The sequence below is a fragment of the Glycine soja genome, chromosome 18, assembly GCF_004193775.1.
Source record: "Glycine soja cultivar W05 chromosome 18, ASM419377v2, whole genome shotgun sequence".
Lineage (NCBI taxonomy): Eukaryota > Viridiplantae > Streptophyta > Magnoliopsida > Fabales > Fabaceae > Glycine > Glycine soja.
Genome location: NC_041019.1, coordinates 11,923,237 through 11,944,004, shown reverse-complemented (window position 1 = coordinate 11,944,004; position 20,768 = coordinate 11,923,237). Strand labels below are relative to the sequence as shown.

Genomic DNA, 20,768 nt, shown 5'->3' with positions numbered 1-20,768 from the left:
ACTCAATTCCATCCTCGAACTCGACTTTCTCAACCAGGGAAAACCTGAACTCGAACTTGACCTCCGCCAACACGATTTTCCCCCATCAAAGTCAGGGCATGTCAGGATTGGTCCAATGGGGACGGGTACACTTTCCATGCCTAGTAGAAGCTATTAAAAAAAGCTTGATTACCAAACAACCAAACAAGTTTTTCAACTAGTAAAAAAACTAGAGGCGAACTACAATATTTTGCTAAACACACTATATAGAGTATAAGCTTTTAACTAGCTTATAAGTTAATTTTACCAAACATTGCCTAAACTACTTTCATCTTGTGTGTGCTTTCGGTCTCCGACGATGATTATTTAGTCACTACTTTCAACGAGATTATTTTGAACCAATACCATGACCAACAAAAAAAAGTGAAAAAAAAATTGACAAAAAAAATTAGATTTTGTATAAAGATAAGTTGTCTTTAAATAAAATAAAAGAAATATTTTGTCATGATTTTTTTTTCTGCACAAAAGATTTTGTGATGACTAAAGTTATAATTAATGGTTAGAAAGTATAGATGAATAAATATAAGGGTTACATATCATATTAAAAAATTGAATAATTATTATAAGAAAAAAATATTGATAATATAAAATTATTTTATATTATCATCAAATAGTAAATTATCATAGCAAGTTTAATGATTTTAGTTAAAAAAAATTGAGAAAGCGTGTACAAGAATGCATATGGTTGTTTAATTACAAGGTTTTGTGAAAGTATTTAAAATTGGGTATAATAATCATTTGTAAATCCTAAAATCTCAACCATCATGTATAACATGAAAATAAAATCATTTAGTGTGGGATTTACAAATGATTTAAGTGTAGCGTCTTGTCTTTGTAAAAAAACGTCATATACAAAGTCATATGATTTAGTATGGGATTATGTTTACCGACAGGGGCGGATCCAGACAATAAATATCAGTGTGGCTAAAATATAAAAGAAATTATAGACTAAAATATATTGAAAATAAGAAATAATGTTGTTTAATGAAATGTATTTACAATGAAAATCGTCTACTACCCATTTTTTGAAAATGAGCTAAAATATCATTGTTGATTGTTCCAAGAACATCTCTTTCTATAAAAGTTACAAGATGATCATTTAACCATTGATCACCCATTTTGTTACATAGCTGACTCTTCACAAACTTCATAGCTGAAAAAACACATTCCACGCTTGCAGTTGCTACCGGCAAGACTAAAGCCAACTTCAGAAGCCTATAAACTATATCAAATGTGTTGCACTTTTTTGTTTCCACAAGCTTTGCACAAAGGTCTGAAAGTCCTTTTAACTTTGCAAATTTTGGATCACATCGAACATTTCTAACATGATTCTGAAGTTGATGTCGCACCACCACTTCCGGCACATCTACAAAATCATTTGGATAAAGTTCAACCATCCTCAACAAATTTTTCACATCAAAAGCTTCAAATGATGATGAGGGACTCAAACATGAAACACATTGTAAAAGTTCAGTATTCTCTTCATCAAACCTAGCATTGAGCTCATGCAACTGCAAATCTAAAACACTAAATAAAAAATCATGCTTATAATGATGCAAATTAGAAACACTAGAAGTGGTAGCATGTCATCTAGGTTTCTTCCCTTGCACATACGGTGCATCCAAATCAGGCACATCAATATCATGCTTATAGCAAATTTCCATAACCTTAGATATAAGTTCTTCCCATCCATCATTCCTCATTTCTTGTAATTCTTCTTTGGGTGGCTTTGACAAGTGATAAAGCATTCAAAAGATCTTGATCACGCTTTTGTAGCGCTACACTTAAATCATATGTAAATCCTAAAATCTCAACCATAATGTATAACATGAAAATAAAATCAAAGGACTGAAGCACATCTAGCAAAAGCATAGTTTCACCATATTTTTCAAATGACGTATCCTTCCCGACTTCTTCAAGTACCTCAATAATGACACCATATATAGTCATCAAACTAGTGAGAGTCCTAAAGTGGGAACCCCAACGAGTGTCACCCGCTCTAGCAATAGACGATTCTTGATTTAATCCACTAATAGTCTCTATCTGACCCTCTTCAATCAGTTTAGTAAATTGAGATACTTGTTTGTCCGGAAGCAATTTTTGTCTCTTATTAGAAGACCGTATGAAATTAACAAGCATATTAACCTTACCGAAAAAACCACTAACATCTTTGTGAGTCTTAGCACATGCAACAAGTGCCAATTGAAGTTGATGGGCAAAACAATGCACATAATAAGCGGATGGATTTTCATTTTGAATTAAAGTTCTCAAACCACCAAACTTACCTCGCATATTGCTAGCTCCATCATATCCTTGCCCCCTTATGCTAGATAAACTCAAGCCATTAATAGACAACAACTTCTCAAGTGCCTCCTTAAGTGACTTAGCACTTGTTTCTTTAACACTAACAATCCCAAGAAACCTTTCTTTTACCAAACCTTCACTATTAACATAGCGAATAACAACAGCCATTTGTTCTTTACCAACAACATCACCGGATTCATCAATCAAAACACAAAATATATCATCTGTAATATCACATACAATTTGTTGAGTTATTTCACATGCACAAGCAGCAACAAGATCCTTTTGAATCGTAGGAGCAGTCATAAAGTTATTGCCCGGAGCACAATCTATTACATTAGCTATCTCTGGGTTAATTTCCTTTAAAGTGTCCACCAACTCAAGAAATGGCCCCTTAAATAAAGAGTTAAAGGACTCGTCACTCCCTCTAAATGGCATGCCACACCTCAAAAGAAACTTAGTAGCTATAAGAGATGTGTTTACACGAACACGATATTCAGAATTCACTTGTTTAGTTTGATTAACAAATGCAGCCTTAATACTTTGGTTTGGGTTCATGAGAGCATAACTCATATGCACACAATCAACATGACTATTGGAAGAAGTAGCATGATTAGCCAATCTTTGAGAATTCTTCCAATCACTAAACCCCTCGGTCAAAAAGTGATCTCCCTTGTATTTAGAGACATTCTTAAACAAAAAACATGGCAAGCAAAATGCTAGGTCCTTAGATTCACTATAATCAATCCAATCATACAAATCAAACCAATTTTTGCCAAATCTACGTCTTTGATTACCTTTAAGAGACCAAGGGTAAACGAAATTATGAGGAGGTTGATGACAACCAATTTTTAAATAAGCTTTCCTTACCTCATTTTGGATGTCAGGATGATAGCTTGAAATTGGAGGCCTAATTCTTGGATCTGTTTCCAACAATTCATAATCAACAACTTTAATACTTTCACTTGGATGTTGAGTTTCTGATGCTTCTAGATTTACCGAAGAAGTATCTTTGTCTTTAGAAAGCACAGGAAAAAATTTCTTCATCCTATAAAGAGACAATAAAACCACTAAAATTAGTTAATTATCTAACTCAAAGCCACTGTTATCTTTAGCTGTGCATTAATAATTCATTGCAAGAAGTTGAATTTTGAGGTTTATCTGGTGAAAAAGGAAAAGGACCAAGTCCCTGAAAGAGGAAGGAAAGAGAAACAAAATGGACAGAGCAAAAGCAAACAAGGCCTTTCATGGAAACCTTACCTCAACAAAGTCATGGAACGGTGGAAGGGAAGAGGTGGAGAGGCCGAGAGGGGCAGCAGCGGCGGCAGCGCACGACGCAATGGAAGAAGAGGCGCAGTTCACCGTTTAGCATTCAAATTTCAGAGGAAGAGGAACCCTAGGTCAGGTGCAGCACAACAACAGTGAACGAGAGAGAGAAGGAAGTTTTATTTAAAAAAACCTACTAATCAAAATGATGTAATTTTGAAACCAAAAAAAAAAAAACTCAAAAAATCTCAAAAATTCTGGTGTGGCTATAGCCACACTCTGCCTCAACGTGGGTCCGCTGCTGTTTACTGGTATAATTTTTGCATATAGAAATTTTAATTTTTAGTATATACATAATGAATCTACACTAACATTATGATAACAAATAGCTTAAATAAAAAATAGTTATTGAATATTAATATATCAAATGTTAATATAATACATCATAACATTAATATACAACCATCAGTAGTTACTGTTTTGACACATTAATTATCTTAGTTTCATTATTTTTTTTATATCTAGATGAGTTTGTTAGTAATGATGTGTAGGTTCTAGTTAGGTGATGTGGACATCAATTTTTAAGTATTGATTTGAATTGGACTTTGAAGTAAGTTTTCGACTTTTGATGCTTATTGGCCATGCTTTAGTGTTTTGGTCATAACTGGAGTAGATTTCTAATTTTCATATTCTTTATATGCTAGGCACATTGAAAAAAAGACCTACAAGGTTTATGGAATATCAAATTGGCCAATTCGAACAAATTAGATGTCAAATTTAGCTTTGAAGTTGGGTGATGTGTTACCGGCGCATGTTTAACATACTTTTACTAATTTGGGTATATCCTATTCATTTTAAGTCCAATTAAGACATTAGTACTTATTGGAAAACTTATTTTGTGGATCATCTCTTGAGCTAGGGGTAGACTATGAATTCTAAATAGGTCAATTTAGAGTGCGAATTTGTGTAGTTTTACATTTTTTTGGATTTAAGAAAATTTATTTCCTATTCAATTTTCTATGTTTTTTGCAACATTATTTTTTCAAGCTTCTCCAATTGTGATGGCTATGGAAGGTTAAAGGCCTTGTCAATCCAGGGAACTTAAGGACTGTTGGTTTAGGTTTTATACTCCTTTACTTAATGATTGTTTTGCATATATTCTTTTTATTTGAAATGAATTGAAATTAGGTTAGTTGAATAGCAATCTAGGTTCATTGAATCAATTTGAAATAAAATTTAATTTAAAATTACGATCATGTCAATTTAGCTGTGAACAATGATAAATCCTAGCACATAATTTGAATTTCTTGGATTAATGATGCTTAATTATATTAAATTTTTTAATACATTTGATTTTAATTTTGAATTGAATTGGTGAATAAACCCTTGTCTATAAGGTGAAAACAGGCTAGACTAAATTTTGCTGGGAGTTGCTTTGGGCACCCAACGTTTTTGCTGGGACACCCATCAACCAAGGTGAAAGGACTAAAATGCCCTTCATCTTTTGTTTATAAAATAAAAAAGTGATTTGTCCGTATGAGTCACTTCGTTGTGGCGCTTTTGCTACTTCTTCTTCCTCTTCGTGTTCTTTGTTGTTTCTTCTTCTTCTCCCTCCGTTCCTGCTTCTTCTTCTTTCTTTGTGGGTCCTACTCCTCTGTTCCTGCTTCTTCTTCTTCCTTCGTGGGTCCTGCTCCTTCGTTGCTGCTTCTTCTTCCTTGCATCTTCTTTGTTCGTGTTCTTCATTTGCGTTCTCCTTCGAGGTAAGTATTCTCTTTATCATTGTTTGTGCATTGTATTATTTGAATGATTGTTGTTTGTGCGTTGTATTATTTGAATGATTGTTGTTTGTGCTTTGTATTGTCTGAGCCTGACATTTTTTTTGTGAAAAAAGCCATATGGATTGGCAATCCGTATGACCCATATGGATTGCCAATCCGTATGAACCATACGGATTAGCAATCTGTATGGGTCATACGGATTGTTGATCCGTATGGATCATACAGATCAACATGTTTGTTTTTTAATTGTAAATTTATTTTCTGATTTATTTTTAAATTTTTTTAATTCTAAATTTATTTTGTGATTCATTTTTTATTTGTTATGTTTTAGTATTTTTTTGTATATTAACAATAGTTTTATAGGGATTGATTGGTGAAATTATTTTATAGTGGTATAAAAACAATAAAAAAAATTAGTATAGTAATTAGATTGGTGAAAAAACTATAAAAATATAAAAGAATTTTTTTAGTTAGTTTAAAAAATTTTAAAAATTGATTGAAACAAAAATTTAAAATATTTGAAAATTGTTAGTTAGTTATAAAAAATGATTGAAACCATATTTTAAAATTGTTAGTTAGTTTTAAAAAATGATTGAAAACAAAATTTAAAATATTTTAAAATTGTTAGTTAGTTTTAAAAAATGATTGAAACCGAAATTTAAAATATATAAAATTGTTTTTAAGTTTTAAAACATGATTGAAACCAAAATTTAAAATATGTTAAAATTGTTAGTTAGTTTTAAAAAATGATTGAAACCACAATTTAAAATATGTTAAAATTGTTAGTTGGTTTTAAAAAATGATTGAAACAAAAATTTAAAATATTTTAACATTGTTAGTTAGTTTTAAAAAATGATTGAAAGAAACATGGAAAATATGTTAGTTAGTTTAAAAAAATGATTGAAACAAAAATTTAAAATATTTTAAAAAATATTGTGCAGATAATGGTTAGAACTAGAGGTCTCGATCGAGCTTTAGACCGAGCAATAGGAAAAGCCCTAGGGAGGAGAGAGACTAATGACGATGATAATGATGCTCCCCAGCGGTGAAGGCCTACCGCATTTACCCGTAGGCAACGACAACAAGTGCGTGATGTTGAGGATCCTTCGACGGCGCGCGAAGGAATTGAACTAAGAGCAATAACAACCACACATGTTGAAGAAGGTGTTACTAATGTTGAGGGTTTTCCAGGCGGACCCCATGACACATCAGTTTTGAGAGATTTTGAAAATCACATTGCTTTGAGAGTTTGGAATGGAGATGTATGTAAATCTTAAAAAACATAAAGCATGTAGTTTACAACTTATTATTTTTTTGTTACATGATCGATATTATTGTTTGCAAGAACATCCTGAGCTGAAGCTATCTTCCCATGGAAGGAAGATGGCTAAGTTCAGGAGGCCTGCTCTAGAGATTAAAGGCCTTGTGGCTTCCAACGGACTAAGTCCTTTGATCGCGTGTTCCTTAGATATGGGCGATTGAGGACTAATGTCTGCTTTTGTGGAACACTGGCATAAGGAAACTAGTAGTTCCATTTGCCTATAAGAGAGGTGACTATCACCTTGGATGACATGGCATCGTTGCTACATTTGCCTATCGTAAGGGCGTTTCATAGTTTCAAGCAACTTCATGTCGATGACACTGTCAATCTGTTGGTGGAATTACTCGAGGTTAGCACTGTAGAGGCAAGAGTTGAGACAATTTAATGTCATGGCTTTTATGTTCGACTATCGTGGCTGTGAGACGTGTATCAGACAAAAATCGAGGCATGTCACTGGATTGTTGCAGCGCGAGCGTATTTGTTGCATCTGCTTGGATGCACACTCTTTGCTAACAAGAGTGTCACACACGTGCACGTGGTATTCTTGGATGCATTGCGTGACTTGACGTAGAGTGAGACTTACGCTTGGGGCACTGTTGCACTTGTGCATATGTATGATAATTTAAATGAGGCGTCAAAGAGCACGACGAGGTAGCTTGCAGGATATATCACTCTGTTACAGGTTAGTTCACATGTTAATAAAACATTTTTTCATTGGCGTTGGTTATTATATGTTGTCACTTATTTTAATGAATATGTTTGCAAAATATCTTTAGTGCTGGATCTATGAGCATTTCCCGTCTGTTGGTTCTGCCCTAGCTGTCGAGGATTATGATGAGAGGAGATCGCCTGCATGTCAATGGACCTCTGGCAAGGCACTACCCGTGTCGACGTATCGTAGGCGTCTGGACAGACTGACCCTTGATGTTGTGTGCTGGATTTCATATGATGACCACTGTTCATTTAGAAAATTTGAGGTCATCTCCTTGTTTTCTGGCCATCTCAGATGGGGTACCTTGACGATCATTCATCGACCGAAGAGAATTGTACGATAGTTTGGGTACATCTAGACTATTCCGCCACATCCTACTACGCCTTCGACTTCTGTAGAAGAAAGGGATGCTAGATGGATGTAGTTCGGTGACTACATTGCACTTGTAGGGAAAATTTGTGTAGTGCCTGACCAGTGTTCGTCAGATTACATGGAGTGATTTTACATGATTTCACATCCGTTTATGACTCCTGCACAGCTAGAGGATCTTCCCATAGTTTCGCCGATTCAGCAATATGACACATTTGTTGAACCAGATGTGCATTAGCAACCGGTGGCGACAGCAACACCTGATGAAGCAGATGTTGATGTGCATCATCCTGGACATGCAGTGGTAATATATTTTTTTGGTATGTTGTGTTTATTGTTTTGTTTTTTTTATTTTATTACTAACAATTGTTATGTTTGTTTTTTTTTCACTTACAAGGATGGTTATGTAGCAATTGTTGACAAGTTGGAGAGACTACTGAATCTGAGGATCTTGATCGAAGGAATAGAAGTCTATACTGTTACTGAAGAATGTCTGAGCATCACAAGAAGCTACATTGGCTAACCAACTGTAGGTCATAGATCGAGGCGTAGGCGGCGTACGAATGGTCATTGAAGTTTTTTTTTTTGCCTTATATATGTCAATTTTAATTTTTTGAATAATTTTTTTATTTGGTACATTTATGTATTGACATTGACATTTGGTTAATTTATAATTTTGGTGTGTTACTTACAGACACATTTTAAATTATTGTATACAAATTTTTGTTATCCATTTATCGTTAATTAACCGTTAATGTTGATTTGAGGAATAAATTAATTCGTCCATAACAAATTACGAGTGTATGTTTTTTGCAACATTTAAGCGTCACAAATCATTTTCAAAGTTGACAACACATTGTGAATTGCATGCGTCTGTTTTAAAAAATGAATACTACATATTGACATAGAAAGGACTACTCAATTATTTTAATTCTGATAGTAACAATGCATGTCTGATGCAACATTAAAGCATGACATAACATTGTTGTACTTGACAACACATAGGAAGTGACACACGTCTATTTAAAAAAAAAAAACACAAGCAGTCTCATTGAACAACATCTATATATACCACAAAAACACTCTCAACAATCACACATTCTCACCCAATCTACCTTTAGAAACCAAATTCTACAAGAAACTATGACATTTTTGGGAGAAAAAAGCAGTTAGACCATTGTCAATTCCAGATTACCTTTTATTTTTCCAAATGGATCGATTATTCACAATGAATCTAGTGTTTATTTCCAAAGTTCCACTCCGATACCCATTCGAGTACCTAATGATTGTGGTTTTAAAACACTAAAAAGCAGAATGCATAATACCCTTTAACTAACTAACGATCAATATTTGGATGAAATTTACTACCGATAGTCATTCACAGATGCAGGTAACCAATTTGTCTTTTGATCTATGCAATTGAAAAATGATGATGATGTTAACACAATGTTAATGTGTAATGATCAATACTCGTTTGTTTACCTGATTGAGTTATTATGTACCATTGGTAGAACACCGAATGATATATTAAACTTACTTCAAGCCATTATGACTCCTACTCATGATGCCCTGCTATATTACAATGGGAGGTGGAACATGCCACGCTAGGAGGACTTTGTGGGTTACTCGTTCATAGGAAATCCAAAAAGATTTGACATTCCTTCGGGATGTAGCATCGACAGACTCAAGGATGTGATCAAGCAAGTTGCACCTCAAGGGATTTCCCCTTATAGTATTCATGAATCACAAACGGTAAGACAATTGTTTTTTTGACAGACAGGACATTCTGAGTATTCAGAAAAAGTTATCAAATTTGAAATAGTTGAGCTGAAAACTAACAATGATGTGCTAAAGGTCTTAGTATAGTCTAACTACTAGAAACAATTTGACTCAATAGAAATTTTAGTTGTTTTTAGTAAACCTGTAATCAAAATAAAAGACGACATGTCTTGGTCGCAACATGATTCAATGCAAAATTTGTATTAGTTAATTGTAGTTTTTGTTACATTTTCTGTTACTTTCAACTATGTTGTAAATTAATGTAATGCTTAAATTAGTGCCCATTAGCTAATGAAACAATATGTTTATTATTTTCAAAGTTCTTATTTATGTTCTAACATTGTCAACATTTATACTAACATAATAATTATGTAATTACCTGAACAAAATGATTCACATACACATGACCAATGCATATTACGCGATGCATAAAAGAATCTGGTGGTGGTTAACTTCTAAGATGAATAAATGTCATGCTTTGTTGTCGTGAAAGAGAAACAACGATCACATTGTATTGTGAAACAATGATATATCTCATATCCATAATATTCATTCACTTGTGTATGGTAACCTACATGTAACAGACAAAAATAATGATTACTTAAATGTTATTTTAAGAAAAAAGTGACATAACAATAAATTTACGTACCATAGATAATCTGTCAACAAGTAGGGAACGTTTTAATTCCTCAAATCTCTCTATACTACCAAGTAGGTTTATATACTCTTCCGACCAGCTTGTGAGTTCTTTATGCATATGGTTGCATACCAATGACAATGATTCTGTACCCATACCCAATAAGGCAGTTATTGCATGATAACCACAATTACCATCTGCTCTGACATTAATAATGTTTTCAATAGAATCTTGGATGTATGAATGAAATTGATCCAACATTGGAATATTTTGTCTCTGTATTAGTTGCTTAGATGATGATGTACTATGTTTCACTGAAGAATTACTATTTTGCACAGAGTGTAACACATCAACATACTCCTAATAAGACGGGCTATGTTTTGTTGACTTTTGTTGTTTGGTCAGCGGTTTTTTTGGAGCACCTTTGGTCTTCACCTTTTCTAGAGGAGGATGTTGGATCAAGTGGCCTCGGAATAATTAAGAAGGGGGGTTGAATTAATTATTAAAGTGTCTTGACTAATTAAAAATTTAACCTTCTTAATGTTACTAGATTCAATTAGGCTTTACTACTAATTTGTGAGGATGTAAAGAACAAAGACAATAACTTAGACAAAAGTAAAGCGGAAATAAAAGAACACAACAGAAATTAAAAAGTGTAGGGAAGAATAAGACAAACACAAGATTTATACTGGTTCGGCCACAATCCGTGCCTACATCCAATTCCCAAGCAACCAATCGGTTCTTGAGATTTCTTTCAACCTTGTAAAATCCTTTACAAGCCAAAGATCCACAAGGGATGTACCCTCCCTTGTTCTCTTTGAACAACCAAGTGGATGTATCCTCCACTTGAACTGATCCACAAGAGATGTACCCTATCTTGTTCTCAGTATAACAACCCCCAAGTAGATGTACCCTCCAATGTGTTGGGACAAAGAATTCTCAGGCGGTTAGTCCTTTGAATCTTTGTAAGGGGAAACAAAAGATATTTCAGGCGGTTAGTCCTTTGAGATCTTTTGTTTAAGGGGAAGGGAAGAATCAAAAGAATTCTCAGGCGTTAGTCCTTTGAATTCTCTTGAAAAGAGAGAAGAGAGACACAAAAGAATTCAGGCGGTTAGTCCTTCTATTCTTTTGGCAAAGGGAGAAGTGAATAAAAAGATGAATAACACAATTTTTTGAACAATGAACTTTTCTTGGAAGAGAAAGTGTTGAACAAAAACTCTTAGAAAGATGAAGAGAATTGAATCAACAATTTCTGTAAAAAAAACTTGTTGAAAAGATGTTGAGAAAATGAGTTAGAAAGTTTTGTAGAAAGTGTTGAGAGATGTTGAAAAATTCATGTCATGGTCACATATTTATAATCTCTTGATGACTCAAGTTAAAGTTTGTGACTCTTGGCAATTTCTTTAAAACTAGTCACCTTTTAAAAGTTGTGACTTTTGAAAAAATCTTCAGAAACAAGTCACTTGAAGAATTGTGACTTTTGGAAATTTATTTTTCGAAATCAGTCACTGGTAATCGATTACCATCAAGTTGTAATTGATTACACATCAACAAATGTGACTCTTCATGTTTAAATTTTGAAAATCAAAACGTTTAGAACTCTGATAATTGATTATAAGTATTGTGTAATCGATTACATAAGTTTAAAGTGATTTAAAACTATTTTATCACTAGTTGTGACTCTTGAAATTTGAAATCTAATATTTTAAAATATTGGTAATCGATTACATGATTATGGTAATCGATTACAACTTTGTAAATCAGTTTTGAAAACAATGCTGGCTACTGGTAATTGATTACTACCTTCTGGTAATCGATTACCAGAGAGTAAAACTCTTTGGTAATGATTTTGTGAAAACTTCATGTGCTACTCAATGTTTTGAAAAACTTTTTTAATACTTATCTTGATTGAGTCTTCTCTTGATTCTTGAATCTTGAGTCTTGAATCTTGATCTTGATTATTCTTGAATCTTGATTCTTGAATCTTTGGAATTTGCCTAACTCTTGTTTCTTTGGCATCATCAAAATAATCTTGGAAGGCATTGCTTCCACAGAGGACACATAGAGTTCAAATCAGGATAAGTAATTTCTCAAAGCTTTGTCTTCAAATTTACTTTGCCACAAACATCGAGTTGCTCAAATCATTTCGATATGGTTTCCATCTTCTTAGTTATGGTCACCTCAACCTCACATAACCCTTGATCTGAAAAACTAAGTTTACACAAAAAAATGTGGATTGTCTCTAGTGGTATGGAGCAAACAACATATTTAGACAACTCACATGCACATGGAAGACCGTAGGTAGTCCTTATGACACATTCACAACATGAAGGGTTTTTGCCGGCATAAGGTACATGCTCATACTTAACAACAATTTCATTTAAAACATACCTTGATACCATGCCAGGTAGTTTTTTGTACAAAGTAACTTTAAACACATGCCCAACCATGTGTGTACTTGTCTTAAAAGATGCTCTAATTTGGGTGTGTTGAAGTGTCATCATGTTGTTCATTGCTTCCCAAACACTGCATATGTCACCAAGGCTGTTTTGTAGAAGTCTCTTTATTGACCAATGCACACTCTCAACCCTACAAATGAAATATACAACAACGTATAAAAAACTACAACATTTTCATTTAAGTCAACACTTAAACAATTCAACACAAACAAAAAACAATATTCATACCTGTTAGTAGTTGTGTTTCCTAGATGCATCACTTTGTTAGTCCATGCTTTCACAAAATTTTCTTTGTGCGTAATCACCCATGTTTGGCTCACATAGTCCACAAACATAGGCCACAGAGAGCAAGCCATTTCAAATGGACAGTCAACCAAACTCCTCCAAGCCTCCATCACATAATCCCATGCATTTTTTTTGAGAAATCAGGGTTTTGCACTTTGCCTTCACATTCTTGTCAATGTGAAACCGACACAACAAGTTTGTAGCATTTGGGAATACAACTTTCACTGCATTCATCAGAGACAAATCTTTATCAGTAACAATAACCCCAGGGAGTTCATCAACTTTCATGAAAAGACCCCAAAACTGCTGTAGAGCCCAAACATTATGAAGACGTTCTTCTTCCAAGTAAGCAAAAGTAGCAGAGAATGTCATTCCTATTGGTGTAACACCAACAATATCAAACAACGATAGTTTGTACCTATTTGTTTTGTAGGTACTGTTAATATAAAAACCAAATTACAATAATTAGTTAATTTGACTGTATCAGGATGACTCCAGAACCAGTCACGTACAACATTTTCATCCTTCATCCTATGCCAGTGAATATATTGATTTTGGTCAAGAAGCAACATGAGTTGTTGCATTTAGGTGTTATTCCTTCTCATGGAGGAATGATAAACATTTATGGCATTGTAAATTTGTTTGATTGTTGTACAACTGTTGGCATTGTGCTCCTTCAACGTTAAAAGAATATATCTTGGCTTCACCATGGACTTTGTCATATCAACAACAATAATCTTCTCATCTTTAGTCAGTCGACCTGCATATGGATGCCCAACAAATGAATTTGTCATTTCATGATTGTGTGTCCCACAAGTTAACTTCACCATACATCATTCTCCTCCCAAAACTGGCTTCTCACGCCACTTAAACGGGCATCGTCATTTTCTACTGCTAGTGCATGTTCTAACCAAATCATTCTTCTTAGGCCTATACTCACCACTCCTTTCGCAAGCTATTAATAAAAATGAGGCCCTTCCTCTAACACTAATATTTGTGTCTGATCTCATTATCACGACAACAAATCCAATTTCACGAGCCATCGATCAAGCCCAATGTAAAACTTCATCAAGGGTAGTAAACAACTATAATACAATTCAAAGAAAGTTTGAGATCAATGAACATTTATGTAATATAATTACTGTACCAACAACAAATTAGACAAATACAGAAGTATTAAAGGCATTAGAGCAATCAACATGTTCTACTTTCACGCCAGCATCTTCCTTATTTTTAACATTCATATCAAATTCTTCAAACATGATACTATCATACATTCATTGTTCTTCGTCCATCTTAATAAAAAATTTAACAAATTCAATGGTAAACAAAAAATAAATTTTAAAAAATTATACAATCACCTCATTTGTTATTGACACAAATGTAGCTCTATACAAAATTTTAAAAAAAAAGTATTGTACATCATATAGCCATAAAATACATTTTCACTACATATCTTCATTAAAATATTCAACTATAAAAAAGAACAAATAATATTATAATTAAACAAATGACTAATAAATATCATATAAATTCTAATAAATACATCATTCAATAAAATACCAAATTTGTTTAATTATCAATTGCTGTAATGAACATCTAAATACATCGTTCACTTAAATATCATATTTGTTTAATTTTCAATCACTATAATAAACATTTAAATATATCATTCAATTAAATACCAAATTTGTTCAACTATTAATCACTGTAATAAACATCTAAATACAACATTCAGTTAAATATCAAAATTGTTTAATTATCAACTTTAGTAAATATTTTAAATGTATACAAACAATTGTTTTAGCAATCTAATGTTACTTTTACCAATCTAATTACTAAATTGTTTTCAATTAATCACTAAATTAATTTTTTAGCAATCTAATGTTAGTTTTAGCAATTTTTAAAAGTTTATATATATTATTATTTTTTTACCAATCTAATTACTAAATTAATATTTTTTATTGTTTTTATATCACTATAAAATAATATCACCAAATCAATATTTATAAAATTGCTAAAACTATTACAAAAAAATTACACTGCACAACAAATTATAAAAATATATTTACAATTAAAAAAAAAGTCCTACGAATCAGTAATTCCTATGAACCATACGGATTGATAATTCATATGTTTTTTTTAAAATTGTGCATCTCTTCTTCTCCGGTGACGAAAAACCACCCAACTTCACCGTATATTCGTAAACAACACATGTACACCACTGGAGACAACAAACGCTCAGAATAGGAGGCTAACGGAAGCAAGTTACACTAAGGGAGTGAGATTTTACGAAAAAATAGGCACTGCAGCAATTAAAAACATAACCTGCTATTTATAATCATAAGGGTATTTTTGTCATTTTGAAAAACTGTTGGGTGTCCCAGCAAAATGCTATGTGCCCCAAGCAGTTGCCAATTTTGCTAGGCCTAAGCTTGACCTCAATTAAAAAAATAGGGAGTTCCTATATTCACTCCCTCTTTTTGCTACTACATTTCTAATTTTTATTTAAAAAAATATCCTTGACAAATTCATTCCTCCTTTTCACTCTAGTCTCTTTACTACATCCACGTTGCGTGACGTCAATCTTTGCGAGGCTTCAAGACCTAATATTGGGTTGAATGAATTTAACTTTGTCTTTTCAACCTTGGTTGTTGTGGCTATACTCAATTTCACTCTACCATGACATTATCATCATTCAACATACCAGCCCTCTTTGCCTCTTGTCCCAAGAGTGACATGTTTGAGCCTTTTTTTTTTTTTGTTAAACATGTGATGTGTAGAGGTGTTTTAGATGGATATATGTTATCTTGGTAAACTGGTTATGTCACAATTATGCAGTAGTAATATCATTTTTCAAACAAAGACTAATATTCTATCAAGAACAATGTTGTTATAGATGGAGGAAAACTTCATATGTTTGTTGTTGTTGATTCATAGTAAGAAGGTCTTGTATGTGATAGTTTATGGTCAAATTCTTGATTTATGAAATTCATAATATGAAACTTCAAGTGCATATTCTTAATTTTGTTGAGATTTTGCGTTGCAATTTTTGGGTATGCAGGCTAATGATATGTAAAGTGTTTGGCAATAGATGGTGTATTTCTTTTTGTTTGTCTAGGCTCGGTGTCATCATTCCTTCAGATTTCAACCTTTGGCCACGGGGAGAAGAAGTAATAATGTTGTGGTGGTTGCCTTTGTGTGGCCAGGAGAATCCTTCTTCCGATGATCAAGGGGTGTGTATTTTTAGAGGTATTTTTGGTTAAAAATTAAAAAAAGGTGTATGAGTAGGAAAAGGGAGTGAAAATAGTAATTGCCAAAAAATAAAGCCCAGCCTGAGCTCTTTACCTGCCAGGCCTGAGCCTGTTCAATTTTTTTTAATAAGCTCTATTTTCACGGTTTTAAGATTTAAACCTCAAACAATACTTTTTTAGCTTTAATATAAAGAAATAATAACAAAACTACAATGTTATTTACCTTTTAATTTATATGCAAAAATGCAGAAAAAACATAACAAACTAGTTGAAATGACTTTAAATTATACGTTTTTACTCTATACTGGCTAGTGACCATTGCAATATAGGCTTAAATTTCACAAAATCAAACAAGAATGATCATTGGAACACTTAATATTCAATCAAGTAGCATACACAAGACAAACAAAGCTAAAATGAACTAAGCAAGGTACAGTGAGGTCCATCACAACAACAGCCGATTAGTCTTAATACAAAAAAATAAGTTGAGAAATCTGAACCAGGTTAAGACAAAAATTATTTTAGAGGGTAAACTAATTTTAAGAGACACTTCAATAAATATATAACAAAAGAACCATTTAAAATAAAAATTGACATCAACAATAAAATTTTTAAGTTATTCATCTAGTTTTTATTTTTGCATCAAATTCCAATTAGCTAAATTGGGTTATATCTTATTTCATGTGATGCATAAAATCAAACCAAAATTCATTCACTCAAAGATGTCTTTTGAATTAAACCCAATTTTAAAAGCATTGATCCCAACTTCATATTTCTATTCTAAGTCACATGTAAAGCATAACGATTAAGTCATTTCACTAGAGAATTTTAATTCAACCAAACAACAAAACTTCTATCAAAATTTTTAAGAAAAACCAAAACTTCTATCAAGTTTTATATTCTTGTAACCAAGAAAGTTAAGAAACAAGTTTTAAACCAAATGTAACTAATGTAAATTTATAAACCAGTTCAAGGAAGTTAAAAACAAGTTTTAATCACAAAATATTTCAACCAACTAGCTATAATCATGTTATCAAATCTTCAAGATAATTTCTTCTAATCTTTAGTAATATTTTTTTTGTCTAACACTTAGTAAAAATATTGTTAAATTTTTTTGACAACATTTAAAAAATATTATCAAATATGAATAAATGTTTCTAATATATTTTTGCGATATTTTATCAAATGTTGTATATAACTCATGTCGTTAGGTTAGTGAAATGGGCTATATATGATATTATCGTGAAAACATATTAATAACATTTACTCATACTTGACGATATTTTTAAAATGTTGCCTAAAGCTTTTAGCAACATTTTTACTAAATGTTAGCAAAAAAATATTGATAAAGATCACATGTATGGTAGTGTTATATATATATATATATATACCTTAATCCCAACTAGGTTTTCACCAAAGCAGCTAACCTTGGTCAACCCGCATACCAAATAGTATTAAAAAGTGAAAAATATAAGAAGAGTATTACAAACTAAATCAAATCAATGAAATCTATAACTAGGAAGACAACATCTATCTTGAAATAAGAAAATAAGGAGTAAGATCCCACCAACTAAAACCCAAAGTAATAAGCCCGTGCTTTGCTAATTTGTTTGCACAGGTGTAGCCTTCACAATACACATGGGAGACAACAAGATTCATGCTATGAGCAAGATGAACACAATTCCTCTAATGTGTACTTAACTACCAAGGAATAACATCATCATGATCAAACGCTTTAACCACTAAGCTCGAATCACATTCCAACCAAAGTTTATACCATCCACGACGATGAGCAATCTCAATGGCATTCATATCGATTCAGCACATAGAGCTAAAGTTACACCCAAGTGCAAGGAAAAACATCCCAAAATGCTGCCTATAGAATCCCTAAATATGCCTCCACAAGCAGCAATGCCATGCACTCATTTAGCGGCTCCATCTGAGTTGCATTTTGTCCATTCATAGAGGGGAAGGTGCTAGACTACAGGTTTGATTATAGGAGCTTTTCTAGGATGAATAGAGACTTCAAAATGCTTTAGAATGATGAACTCATCAATATAGTTGTTCATAGTCCCTATTGAATGGTTCCCTATAAGAGCCACTGCACCTATGATTTTATTCTTAATGCTAAACCTTGAGAAAGGTTCCTAATTGAATCTAGAATGATTTCTTCTTGTTGTTCATCCACCTTCATAATGAGGAAAAGAATGTTATTAGAACAAATAAATGTAACACAAAAGCTAATTAATAATAAAAATTATACACCTTTAACTTTGTCTTCGAGTTATAATTATGATGAACACAATCCTTACAACAAATGAGAGCTTCAACAAATTCTTTGTTCAACCTAGAATGATACTTATTAATTACTCTACCTCTAATAGTAAATGTAGACTCCAACAAGGCTACAATTTATTTTGGAATAGCTAGTATATCATTTGCTATCTTTGATAAAACCTTATGTTTTAAGCTATTATTCCTCCACCACTTGATTGAGCATTTGTAGTTTAGTATTTTTTATTCTTTTTAGCTTATTTGACCCCTCTTTGACTCATATTTTCCCACCTTAACTCATTTTTGGTCTTAGGCAAATGATTGAGCTTAATTAAGCATTATTGCTTATTTTCAGATTTTGTGTTTACTTGACCTATCTTCCTTGTGAAAGGCCAATAGGACACTTCAAAACTCCAAATAAAGTATATGAGTAGTTCTTGGAAAGCTAAGAAAAAGAGCTTCAATTTTGTTAGAAATAAGCTTGGGCCAATTCTACCATTTTGAGGGTCAAATTAGGATTGAAAGTCAAAACCTCTACACTTGAATAATTGGGCTGTGAATTTGGGTTTTGTCTTGTGTAATTAGTTTAATTAAGAAGATTAGATGGGCCTAATAAAGGCCCATCCCTTCATTTTGAGTAGTCACTTATATATTAGTGGAGTTAGCTAGTTAGTTAGTTACTTCATTTTGTACAAAAATAGATTTAGAAACTTGTTGTGCAAGTTTTAAGATTAAACTCTTTTCTCTCTTTTTCTCTCAACTATTCTTCATTCTTCTCCCTCTTTTCCCTTATGTTCTTCCTTGCACAAATTTTTTTGCTCTTCCATTAATGATGATCATGGAAGGCTAAACACTCAATCAATCTAAGGATCCACTCCAAGCAAGGCTGAATTTGAGTTCTGGTTTAGTATTTTTATTCTGTGTGGATGTTCATCTTTCTCTTCAATCCTATTTTTGATTTTCATGATTATGAATATGCTTAGGATTGAAAGTGAATTAGTTTATGGATTCATTTCCTAATTTCAAAATTTAATCATTGATTATTTAGATGATATTCCAACCTAATTTGTGATCTCAATGAATTTAGGATTTATTCAATTGAACTATCTCTAATGCAATTGAATGAACTTTCATAATCTAAACATCATTCATAGTAACTATGATAATTCAATTTGCATTAGTTTAGTGAATTGGATTGATGCTATTAAACTTGATTCATATTTTATTTTTTGTTCTGTTTTGTTCCTTCATTTCTATTTTTGTGATTTCTCATTCCTTTACATTGCATACAAACTATTTGTTGAAATTCTTCATACTGTTTATAAGTGAATTGAAGAAGTAAGAACCAAATTAAATTGTATCTCTGAGTCGACCTAGGTTAATCCTGTACTGTAGAATTTTCTAATTTTATTTGTTTTGGAATGATTCAACAGTCGTTATCACCACTCCAAGACACTAAAAGAAGATTTATAATTATTAATTAGAATATATACATTCTCTTTGAGACAAACATCAAATTCTAATTTCGTTGGTGGGCCTGCTTCCTTTGCATGCACAAGGCTAATTAATTGATTAAACCTAATCATAACAGAAGATTTAGGCATTGGGATAGTTAGTTTATGCAAACAACATTTCTTTGATTTGGGGATGGCTCTTTACTATTCAATGTCACATACCTATTGTATAATTGTTGAAATGAACTTTATACCTTCTCCACATTTTCCTTGGCAATTTCTTTAAACTTGTATATTAAAGGAAAGCAAATGTCAACCATATGAAACTTGCACCTAGGATCTAAAACACTTGTACTTGCTTGACCTTCTAAAGTACTCCAAGATATAAATTAGTAGTAAAATATTTATTGACTGAGATTATGTGTGTAGCTATATTAAACACCAAAAGTTTACAAAACTTTTTGTACTTTTCCTCAATCTTCATGTAAAAGTGTATATGTATAATGTAAGTTTCTTTCACTATAGGCTGAAAATGAAATTTTGAACTTCAATGTAATCAACAACATTTGAATTGTACAATCCACCTAGTTAGACAATCAATGATGAGATTTTTTTTCTTTCTTTTTTGATGTTTTTGTTCAACATCTCAAAGGGCCTTTCATCTTGAATTAGTATAGTTGATATACTTCACACTTTCACGAACATTGTGAACAATATCCCAAATTTTACTAAGACCATCTTGCACCAACAAGTTCAATATGTATGCACATCTAACATGACTCAAGTCACCATTCAAAACTAGCTTTGTGCTTAGTGATAAGTTATCTTTAAGATTCC

At 32.4% G+C, this 20,768-nt stretch overlaps 1 pseudogene; it reads right to left on the bottom strand.

Annotated features, from left to right (window-relative positions):
* Nucleotides 1-1,034: 1,034 nt before the first annotated feature.
* On the bottom strand, nt 1,035-13,020 carry LOC114396931 (annotated as a pseudogene).
* Between the last annotated feature and the right edge of the window lie 7,748 nt (nt 13,021-20,768).